Source organism: Taudactylus pleione, unplaced genomic scaffold, assembly GCF_031769625.1.
Source record: "Taudactylus pleione unplaced genomic scaffold, aTauple2 ptg001561l, whole genome shotgun sequence".
Lineage (NCBI taxonomy): Eukaryota > Metazoa > Chordata > Amphibia > Anura > Myobatrachidae > Taudactylus > Taudactylus pleione.
In genome coordinates, this window is record NW_028285958.1 from 152,653 (window position 1) to 165,092 (window position 12,440).

Sequence of the window (12,440 nt, forward strand, 5' to 3'; positions counted from 1 at the left end):
ACACCTCACCCTACCTGTCCCCCATCATTTACACCTCACCATACCTGTCCCCCATTATACCTCACCATACCTGTCCCCCATTATTTACACCTCACCCTACCTGTCCCCCATCATTTACACCTCACCCTACCTGTCCCCCATCATTTACACCTCCCCATACCTGTCCCCCATCATTTATACCTCCATATACCTGTCCCCCATTATTTACACCTCCCCATACCTGTCCCCCATTATTTACACCTCCATATACCTGTCCCCCATTATTTACACCTCACCATACCTGTCCCCAATTATTTACACCTCACCCTACCTGTCCCCCATTATTTACATCTCACCCTACCTGTCCCCCATTATTTACACCTCACCCTACCTGTCCCCCATTATTTACACCTCACCCTACCTGTCCCCCATCATTTACACCTCCCCCTACCTGTCCCCCATCATTTATACCTCCCCATACCTGTCCCCCATCATTTACACCTCCCCATACCTGTCCCCCATCATTTACACCTCCCCATACCTGTCCTCCATCATTTACACCTCCACATTCCTGTCCCCATCATTTACACCTCCCCATACCTGTCCCCCATCATTTATACCTCACCATACCTGTCCCCCATCATTTACACATCCCCATACCTGTCCCCCATCATTTACACCTCACCATACCTGTCCCCCATCATTTACACCTCCACATTCCTGTCCCCCATCATTTACACCTCACCATACCTGTCCCCATCATTTACACCTCACCATACCTGTCCCCCATCATTTACACCTCACCCTACCTGTCCCCCATCATTTACACCTCACCCTACCTGTCCCCCATCATTTACACCTCACCCTACCTGTCCCCCATCATTTACACCTCACCATACCTGTCCCCCATTATACCTCACCATACCTGTCCCCCATTATTTACACCTCACCCTACCTGTCCCCCATCATTTACACCTCACCCTACCTGTCCCCCATCATTTACACCTCCCCATACCTGTCCCCCATCATTTATACCTCCATATACCTGTCCCCCATTATTTACACCTCCCCATACCTGTCCCCCATTATTTACACCTCCATATACCTGTCCCCCATTATTTACACCTCACCCTACCTGTCCCCAATTATTTACACCTCACCCTACCTGTCCCCCATTATTTACATCTCACCCTACCTGTCCCCCATTATTTACACCTCACCCTACCTGTCCCCCATTATTTACACCTCACCCTACCTGTCCCCCATCATTTACACCTCCCCCTACCTGTCCCCCATCATTTATACCTCCCCATACCTGTCCCCCATCATTTACACCTCCCCATACCTGTCCCCCATCATTTACACCTCCCCATACCTGTCCTCCATCATTTACACCTCCACATTCCTGTCCCCATCATTTACACCTCCCCATACCTGTCCCCCATCATTTATACCTCACCATACCTGTCCCCCATCATTTACACATCCCCATACCTGTCCCCCATCATTTACACCTCACCATACCTGTCCCCCATCATTTACACCTCCACATTCCTGTCCCCCATCATTTACACCTCACCATACCTGTCCCCATCATTTACACCTCACCATACCTGTCCCCCATCATTTACACCTCACCCTACCTGTCCCCCATCATTTACACCTCACCCTACCTGTCCCCCATCATTTACACCTCACCCTACCTGTCCCCCATCATTTACACCTCACCATACCTGTCCCCCATTATACCTCACCCTACCTGTCCCCCATTATTTACACCTCACCCTACCTGTCCCCCATCATTTACACCTCACCCTACCTGTCCCCCATCATTTACACCTCCCCATACCTGTCCCCCATCATTTATACCTCCATATACCTGTCCCCCATTATTTACACCTCCCCATACCTGTCCCCCATTATTTACACCTCCATATACCTGTCCCCCATTATTTACACCTCACCATACCTGTCCCCAATTATTTACACCTCACCCTACCTGTCCCCCATTATTTACATCTCACCCTACCTGTCCCCCATTATTTACACCTCACCCTACCTGTCCCCCATTATTTACACCTCACCCTACCTGTCCCCCATCATTTACACCTCCCCCTACCTGTCCCCCATCATTTATACCTCCCCATACCTGTCCCCCATCATTTACACCTCCCCATACCTGTCCCCCATCATTTACACCTCCCCATACCTGTCCTCCATCATTTACACCTCCACATTCCTGTCCCCATCATTTACACCTCCCCATACCTGTCCCCCATCATTTATACCTCACCATACCTGTCCCCCATCATTTACACATCCCCATACCTGTCCCCCATCATTTACACCTCACCATACCTGTCCCCCATCATTTACACCTCCACATTCCTGTCCCCATCATTTACACCTCCCCATACCTGTCCCCCATCATTTACACATCCCCATACCTGTCCCCCCCCCGTCATTTACACCTCAGCATACCTGTCACCCCCCCGTCATTTACACCTCAGCATACCTGTCCCCCCCCGTCATTTACACCTCAGCATACCTGTCCCCCCCTCCCGTCATTTACACCTCAGCATACCTGTCCCCCCCCCCTGTCATTTACACCTCAGCATACCTGTGTCCCCCCCGTCCCGTCATTTACACCTCAGCATACCTGTGTCCCCCCCATCATTTACACCTCAGCATACCTGTCCCACCCCCGGCATTTACACCTCAGCATACCTGCCCCCCCCCCATCATTTACACCTCAGCATACCTGTGTCCCCCCCGTCATTTACACCTCAGCATACCTGTCCCCCCCATCATTTACACCTCACCCTACCTGTCCCCCATCATTTACACCTCACCCTACCTGTCCCCCATCATTTACACCTCACCCTACCTGTCCCCCATCATTTACACCTCACCCTACCTGTCCCCCATCATTTATACCTCCCCATACCTGTCCCCCATTATACCTCACCATACCTGTCCCCCATTATTTACACCTCACCCTACCTGTCCCCCATCATTTACACCTCACCCTACCTGTCCCCCATCATTTACACCTCCCCATACCTGTCCCCCATCATTTACACCTCACCCTACCTGTCCCCCATCATTTACACCTCACCCTACCTGTCCCCCATCATTTACACCTCACCATACCTGTCCCCCATTATACCTCACCATACCTGTCCCCCATTATTTACACCTCACCCTACCTGTCCCCCATCATTTACACCTCACCCTACCTGTCCCCCATCATTTACACCTCCCCATACCTGTCCCCCATCATTTATACCTCCATATACCTGTCCCCCATTATTTACACCTCCCCATACCTGTCCCCCATTATTTACACCTCCATATACCTGTCCCCCATTATTTACACCTCACCATACCTGTCCCCAATTATTTACACCTCACCCTACCTGTCCCCCATTATTTACATCTCACCCTACCTGTCCCCCATTATTTACACCTCACCCTACCTGTCCCCCATTATTTACACCTCACCCTACCTGTCCCCCATCATTTACACCTCCCCCTACCTGTCCCCCATCATTTACACCTCCCCATACCTGTCCCCCATCATTTATACCTCCCCATACCTGTCCCCCATCATTTACACCTCCCCATACCTGTCCCCCATCATTTACACCTCCCCATACCTGTCCTCCATCATTTACACCTCCACATTCCTGTCCCCATCATTTACACCTCCCCATACCTGTCCCCCATCATTTATACCTCACCATACCTGTCCCCCATCATTTACACATCCCCATACCTGTCCCCCATCATTTACACCTCACCATACCTGTCCCCCATCATTTACACCTCCACATTCCTGTCCCCATCATTTACACCTCCCCATACCTGTCCCCCATCATTTACACCTCCCCATACCTGTCCCCCCCCCGTCATTTACACCTCAGCATACCTGTCACCCCCCCGTCATTTACACCTCAGCATACCTGTCCCCCCCCGTCATTTACACTTCAGCATACCTGTCCCCCCCTCCCTTCATTTACACCTCAGCATACCTGTCCCCCCCCCTGTCATTTACACCTCAGCATACCTGTGTCCCCCCCGTCCCGTCATTTACACCTCAGCATACCTGTGTCCCCCCCATCATTTACACCTCAGCATACCTGTCCCACCCCCGGCATTTACACCTCAGCATACCTGCCCCCCCCCCCCATCATTTACACCTCAGCATACCTGTGTCCCCCCCGTCATTTACACCTCAGCATACCTGTCCCCCCCATCATTTACACCTCACCCTACCTGTCCCCCATCATTTACACCTCACCCTACCTGTCCCCCATCATTTACACCTCACCCTACCTGTCCCCCATCATTTACACCTCACCCTACCTGTCCCCCATCATTTACACCTCACCCTACCTGTCCCCCATCATTTACACCTCACCCTACCTGTCCCCCATCATTTACACCTCACCCTACCTGTCCCCCATCATTTACACCTCCCCATACCTGTCCCCCATCATTTACACCTCACCCTACCTGTCCCCCATCATTTACACCTCCCCATACCTGTCCCACATCATTTACACCTCACCATACCTGTCCCCCATCATTTATCCCTCACCATACCTGTCCCCCATCATTTATACCTCACCATACCTGTCCCCCATTATTTATACCTCACCATACCTGTCCCCCATCGTTTACACATCCCCATACCTGTCCCCCATCGTTTACACATCCCCATACCTGTCCCCCATCGTTTACACATCCCCATACCTGTCCTCCATCATTTACACCTCACCATACCTGTCCCCCATCATTTACACCTCCCCATACCTGTCCCCCATCATTTACACCTCCCCATACCTGTCCCTCATCATTTACACCTCCCCATACCTGTCCCCCATCATGTACACCTCCCCATACCTGTCCCCCATCATTTACACCTCCCCATACCTGTCCCCCCCGTCATTTACACCTCAGCATACCTGTCCCCCCCCCGTCATTTACACCTCAGCATACCTGTCCCCCCCCCCGTCATTTACACCTCAGCATACCGGTCCCCCCCCGTCATTTACACCTCAGCATACCTGCCCCCCCCTGTCATTTACACCTCAGCATACCTGTCCCCCTCATCATTTACACCTCAGCATACCTGTCCCCCTCATCATTTACACCTCACCATACCTGTCCCCCATCATTTACACCTCCCCATACCTGTCCTCCATCATTTACACCTCCCCATACCTGTCCTCCATCATTTATACCTCACCATACCTGTCCCCCTCATCATTTACACCTCAGCATACCTGTCCCCCATTATTTACACCTCACCATACCTGTCCCCCATCATTTACACCTCACCATACCTGTCTCCCATCATTTACACCTCCCCATACCTGTCCCCCATCATTTACACCTCACCCTACCTGTCCCCCATCATTTACACCTCACCCTACCTGTCCCCCATCATTTACACCTCACCCTACCTGTCCCCCATCATTTACACCTCACCCTACCTGTCCCCCATCATTTACACCTCACCCTACCTGTCCCCCATCATTTACACCTCACCCTACCTGTCCCCCATCATTTACACCTCACCCTACCTGTCCCCCATCATTTACACCTCCCCATACCTGTCCCCCATCATTTACACCTCACCCTACCTGTCCCCCATCATTTACACCTCCCCATACCTGTCCCACATCATTTACACCTCACCATACCTGTCCCCCATCATTTATCCCTCACCATACCTGTCCCCCATCATTTATACCTCACCATACCTGTCCCCCATTATTTATACCTCACCATACCTGTCCCCCATCGTTTACACATCCCCATACCTGTCCCCCATCGTTTACACATCCCCATACCTGTCCCCCATCGTTTACACATCCCCATACCTGTCCTCCATCATTTACACCTCACCATACCTGTCCCCCATCATTTACACCTCCCCATACCTGTCCCCCATCATTTACACCTCCCCATACCTGTCCCTCATCATTTACACCTCCCCATACCTGTCCCCCATCATGTACACCTCCCCATACCTGTCCCCCATCATTTACACCTCCCCATACCTGTCCCCCCCCGTCATTTACACCTCAGCATACCTGTCCCCCCCCCGTCATTTACACCTCAGCATACCTGTCCCCCCCCCCGTCATTTACACCTCAGCATACCGGTCCCCCCCCGTCATTTACACCTCAGCATACCTGCCCCCCCCTGTCATTTACACCTCAGCATACCTGTCCCCCTCATCATTTACACCTCAGCATACCTGTCCCCCTCATCATTTACACCTCACCATACCTGTCCCCCATCATTTACACCTCCCCATACCTGTCCTCCATCATTTACACCTCCCCATACCTGTCCTCCATCATTTATACCTCACCATACCTGTCCCCCTCATCATTTACACCTCAGCATACCTGTCCCCCATCATTTACACCTCAGCATACCTGTCCCCCATCATTTACACCTCACCATACCTGTCCCCCATTATTTACACCTCACCATACCTGTCCCCCATCATTTACACCTCACCATACCTGTCCCCCATCATTTACACCTCAGCATACCTGTCCCCCCATCATTTACACCTCACCCTACCTGTCCCCCATCATTTACACCTCCCCATACCTGTCCTCCCCATCATTTACACCTCAGCATACCTGTCCCCCCCATCATTTACACCTCACCATACCTGTCCCTCATCATTTACACCTCAGCATACCTGTCCCCCATCATTTATACCTCACCATACCTGTCCTACATCATTTACACCTCACCATACCTGTCCCCCCATCATTTACACCTCACCATACCTGTCCCCCCATCATTTACACCTCCCCATACCTGTCCCCCATCATTTATACCTCCCCATACCTGTCCCCCATCATTTATACCTCACCATACCTGTCCCCCATTATTTATACCTCACCATACCTGTCCCCCATCATTTACACATCCCCATACCTGTCCTCCATCATTTACACCTCACCATACCTGTCCCCCATCATGTACACCTCCCCATACCTGTCCCCCATCATTTACACCTCCCCATACCTGTCCCCCCCGTCATTTACACCTCAGCATACCTGTCCCCCCCCCCCCCGTCATTTACACCTCAGCATACCGGTCCCCCCCCCGTCATTTACACCTCAGCATACCTGCCCCCCCCCGTCATTTACACCTCACCCTACCTGTCCCCCATCATTTACACCTCCCCATACCTGTCCTCCCCATCATTTACACCTCACCCTACCTGTCCCCTATCATTTACACCTCACCATACCTGTCCCTCATCATTTACACCTCCCCATACCTGTCCCCCATCATTTACACCTCACCATACCTGTCCCCCATCATTTACACCTCACCATACCTGTCCCCCATTATTTACACCTCACCATACCTGTCCCCCATCATTTACACCTCACCATACCTGTCCCCCATCATTTACACCTCAGCATACCTGTCCCCCCATCATTTACACCTCACCCTACCTGTCCCCCATCATTTACACCTCCCCATACCTGTCCTCCCCATCATTTACACCTCACCCTACCTGTCCCCCATCATTTACACCTCCCCATACCTGTCCTCCCCATCATTTACACCTCACCCTACCTGTCCCCTATCATTTACACCTCACCCTACCTGTCCCCTATCATTTACACCTCACCATACCTGTCCCTCATCATTTACACCTCCCCATACCTGTCCCCCATCATTTACACCTCACCATACCTGTCCCCCATCATTTATACCTCACCATATCTGTCCTACATCATTTACACCTCACCATACCTGTCCCCCATCATTTATACCTCACCATACCTGTCCTACATCATTTACACCTCACCATACCTGTCCCCCATCATTTATACCTCACCATACCTGTCCTACATCATTTACACCTCACCATACCTGTCCCCCCATCATTTACACCTCCCCATACCTGTCCCCCCCCATCAGGTACACCTCACCATTCCTCAGGGTGTATCAGTGGGAGTTGATTAAAGGAGCTGGTACTGCTGATTGGGACTGAGCTGCAGTACAGGGGCACAAGTGATACTATATAGTTATGTATTTTTCCGGTTACATCAGGACGATATATCGTACGATATATCATATAGTCTGTTTACTGATAATTTCTGCGTAAACACCAGCTTTCCATACAACCCTCAATCAGCCATGTGTCAGAATATATTTGCCCTAAAATAATGATTTCTACTTTTTCACCCGCTCTGGGGGGTGCACGCAAATAAAAAATAATGCAGTTTTGCTGTGAGAATGGATTGGAAATCCATAATTGAATAGCAAATAATTATGCAGTGAAAGAGGATCGCAGGACCCAATTCGCTTACTAATTGAATTATCCCTAATTTGCAGGGTGGATAGCCTATTGAAATACCAACAACAACCTCTGGGTGGCGCTAAATCTTCACAATGATCTTTTAGGGGAGCGAGTGTTTCACTAATGTTAGAATGTTCTGAGTTCTACTGTAGCAGTAGTTTCCTCTGCTGTCCCCAAGTTACACTGTCAGCCTATATACAACATATACTCAACATTCATTGTGACGTACATTCAGGAAGGACACCTCACCTTTATATACATGAGAAGTCTTCTCGTACTTGTTAGGGTGCGCTTAGCACCTTGGTAAACGTCCGTATTCCCCAGTAAGCGCTGTGTCTGTATAAAGTGGGGTGAAGGGGCTTTTATCTGCTCACTGTCGCACTTTCCCAGTCTGTTTGGAAGGGCAATTACTGCAACCTGAGTTGCTCTTGTGTAAGGGATTAGTCTGTGTCATTCAGGAACCTACATGTATGATATTTCCACATGTACATATTTCTAGATGGGGAGGTCTTTGGAAATTTTCCTTTGAACTCTTCACTTTTGCAGCTGGAGATTTTTCTATCACTACTGATGGAGAACATGTTTATATATTTGTCTCTTTGTGCGAGGCTGCTTACTTTTCCCTTTTATTTAAGTCATAGATCCAGGGTCTGGGTAAAATTTTATTGCAACCAGTAGGGCGCAGGCTGTGCTGTTGTGGCCATCTATCCGTGCAGACAGCGCTGTTGCGGCCATCTATCCGTGCAGACTACGCTATTGCGGCCATTTATCCGTGCAGACTACGCTGTTGCGGCTAGAGAAGGTAGAGGTGGTGGGTGATGTGGGCAGGCAGTGCAAGGTGGGATCAGGCTCACTCTCCCCATAGGGGGGGGGGGGGCTCACTCTCCCCATTGGGGGGGGGGGGGTAGGGCAGATGTGCCCACTCTCCCCATGGGGGGCTTTCCCCGTGTGGGGGGGGGTAGCGGGCTCACACTCCCCCTGGGTTTGGGCTCACTCTCCCCCACTGAGACTGGGGGAAGACTCACTCAGAGTGGGGGCTCTTATGCAGACTAGGAGAAAGACAAGCCCATCCATACTGGGAGAAAGACTCTCTCACTCAGTCTGGGGGTAATGTTAATATTAGCCAGACTCACTTATTTATACCCCTTTTACACCAGAGCAAAAACCTGGGTTTTTGCTTGGTCTACCCGGGTCGCAGCTCAGTGTAAAAGGGTTCCTGAAAAATAACCCAGGTCAAGTGACCCAGCAATCCAACCCAGGTAGCTACCAGTGTTGGACCCAGGATGGACCTGGGTAATGGTGCAGTGTAAACGATTCAACCCGGGTTATCTGACCTGGGTCATGCCTAAAATGAGCTGATTGGTGGTTGTGGGGCATTCACCTCCCACTTTTTATGACCTCACAGGTTTAGCAGGGCAGTCCTGAGTTCAGTGTGAACAGGGCTGACCCGGGAGTAACCCAGATCAAAGCTGCAGTGTAAATGGGTCTGACCAGGGTTGGAACCATGTCCAAAAACCCAGGTCGGACCTGGGTTTTTGGTGGAAAATAGGTATAAGTTTCAAAGTGCATGTGGATTTCCTTCTCATTATTATCTTATTATCTTTGTTCATTTGCCAGGTGCCACGGAGCCCCGAAGAGACGGACATATATACATAAAACAGAAACATACAAGGTAAACAAATAAATATAATTGCCAACATGAAAACAATCTAATGGATCTGTGTTGTGATAAATGTAACATGGGTATAATTGAATCCCCTGTTTCCCGTTCTCTGTGTGATTTATTTTTAAATTGAAATAACAGAGTTTAAAAAGTTTTAAAGAACATTTCCACCCTCCCCCAGCCTGGGCAACCATCCATGTCGCAATAAAATGTTTTATTATATGTATATCTCTCTCCATATGTTTCACCCAAACTGTACTTATTCCCGTCATTATTAGCCATATAAGAGAGCAGGAACAGCGGAGCTGATACTATTGATGGGAATAATCATCTGTCATAGCATTCCTGGCCGTCCTGTGACACCGCATAACTCGTATTACACATATAAAAGCTTTCGCAATGTTTGGGTCTGCACAGAAGTTTCTCCGGTGTGACGTATGTGATTGACGAGCCAAACGTGCAGCTGACCGGTACGCTTTGTCCGCCTCCGAGCCGGTGATTACCCATACAGGAGCTAATTCACAGCTTGGGGCAAATCCTTGACAAACCATGTGACCATGCAAAGGGGGGGGGGGGGGTCAGTCACATATGTAATACATTTTTGGTATGCATAGTAATTTCTTATTTATATAATGCACAATGCTGGGCGGCTTTATTATTACAATGCAGTTTAGAGTAGAGCTAGGGCCCGAACCTTCCCGACATTAAATTAAGCCACACATTTTATATTTGCCTCACCTACAACAAGTGTAAATGACTCTCTAGCACATTTGCTGCCTCTGTAGGCTTGGTCTCTGGGAGACGTTTGGGAGGGGGGAGGTTACACAAAACCATGGCACGTCCATTGCCAAACGACTCCTCTTCCAGTTTTCGGTGGGTATGGAGCGATGGGAGAAATGCAGACTTTATTGGGAGTCTGAGATTGCAGAGCCTCCCGAGTTTCACAGGTGAGCTGGGCTTGTCTCCTCGAAGCGCCACTTACACACAGGAAAATCTGGATGCGTCCGTTTACGTACATTTCTGCTTGCCTGTAAGTACGTGGCTTTAGTGCTTCAAGATGGCAGCAAGGCCGGCGTATAACATTATACTCCTTGTCTCTGAATTAGCCGGGTGCATCAGGGTGGCGAGGCGCTGAAAAGGGCAGTGCAGTGGGGAAATGCTGCCCCCTAGTGCTTGTTAGAAGGATTGGACTCTGACCAGGGCTCTATATGTGTGGAGTTTGTATGTTCTCCCCCATGTTTGTACTGGTAGAGTAATTGGCCCAGAGAGTGTGCCTCAGTGTAGTAGTTAATTCAGACTGTAAACTCCAATAGGACAGGGACTGGTGTAATGATTGAATATTCTCTCTGCAGCTCTGTGAAATATGCTGACTATATATATATAAATGAAAGAATAGCTGCAGTAATATATTGGACGTCTAGTCCCCAAGGACCAGTACAGTTTCCCAGAAAAGACCATAATGCAGAATAAAGTTCCATTTCAATCAGCCAGAGCTGCGAATATCTGTCTCCTTCCTCCCAGGTGTGCTCAGCCCCCGCCCAGCTACAGCACTGCTCTGCCTTCTGTCTCATTACTAGGTGTATGACCCATATTCCTGCTATTGTTTAGCTCTGGCTCTGTAATGTCCCGTTAGTTGTTTATTACATGGAAGCCTGGAAGGTGCTCTCTCTGCCTTCTGTCTCATTACTAGGTGTATGACCCATATTCCTGCTATTGTTTAGCTCTGGCTCTGTAATGTCCCGTTAGTTGTTTATTACATGGAAGCCTGGAAGGTGCTCTCTCTGCCTTCTGTCTCATTACTAGGTGTATGACCCATATTCCTGCTATTGTTTAGCTCTGGCTCTGTAATGTTCCCCGTTAGTTGTTTATTACATGGAAGCCTGGAAGGTGCTCTCTCTGCCTTCTGTCTCATTACTAGGTGTATGACCCATATTCCTGCTATTGTTTAGCTCTGGCTCTGTAATGTCCCCCGTTAGTTGTTTATTACATGGAAGCCTGGAAGGTGCTCTCTCTGCCTTCTGTCTCATTACTAGGTGTATGACCCATATTCCTGCTATTGTTTAGCTCTGGCTCTGTAATGTTCCCCGTTAGTTGTTTATTACATGGAAGCCTGGAAGGTGCTCTCTCTGCCTTCTGTCTCATTACTAGGTGTATGACCCATATTCCTGCTATTGTTTAGCTCTGGCTCTGTAATGTTCCCCGTTAGTTGTTTATTACATGGAAGCCTGGAAGGTGCACTCTCTGCCTTCTGTCTCATTACTAGGTGTATGACCCATATTCCTGCTATTGTTTAGCTCTGGCTCTGTAATGTTCCCCGTTAGTTGTTTATTACTTGGAAGCCTGGAAGGTGCACTCTCTGCCTTCTGTCTCATTACTAGGTGTATGACCCATATTCCTGCTATTGTTTAGCTCTGGCTCTGTAATGTCCCGTTAGTTGTTTAT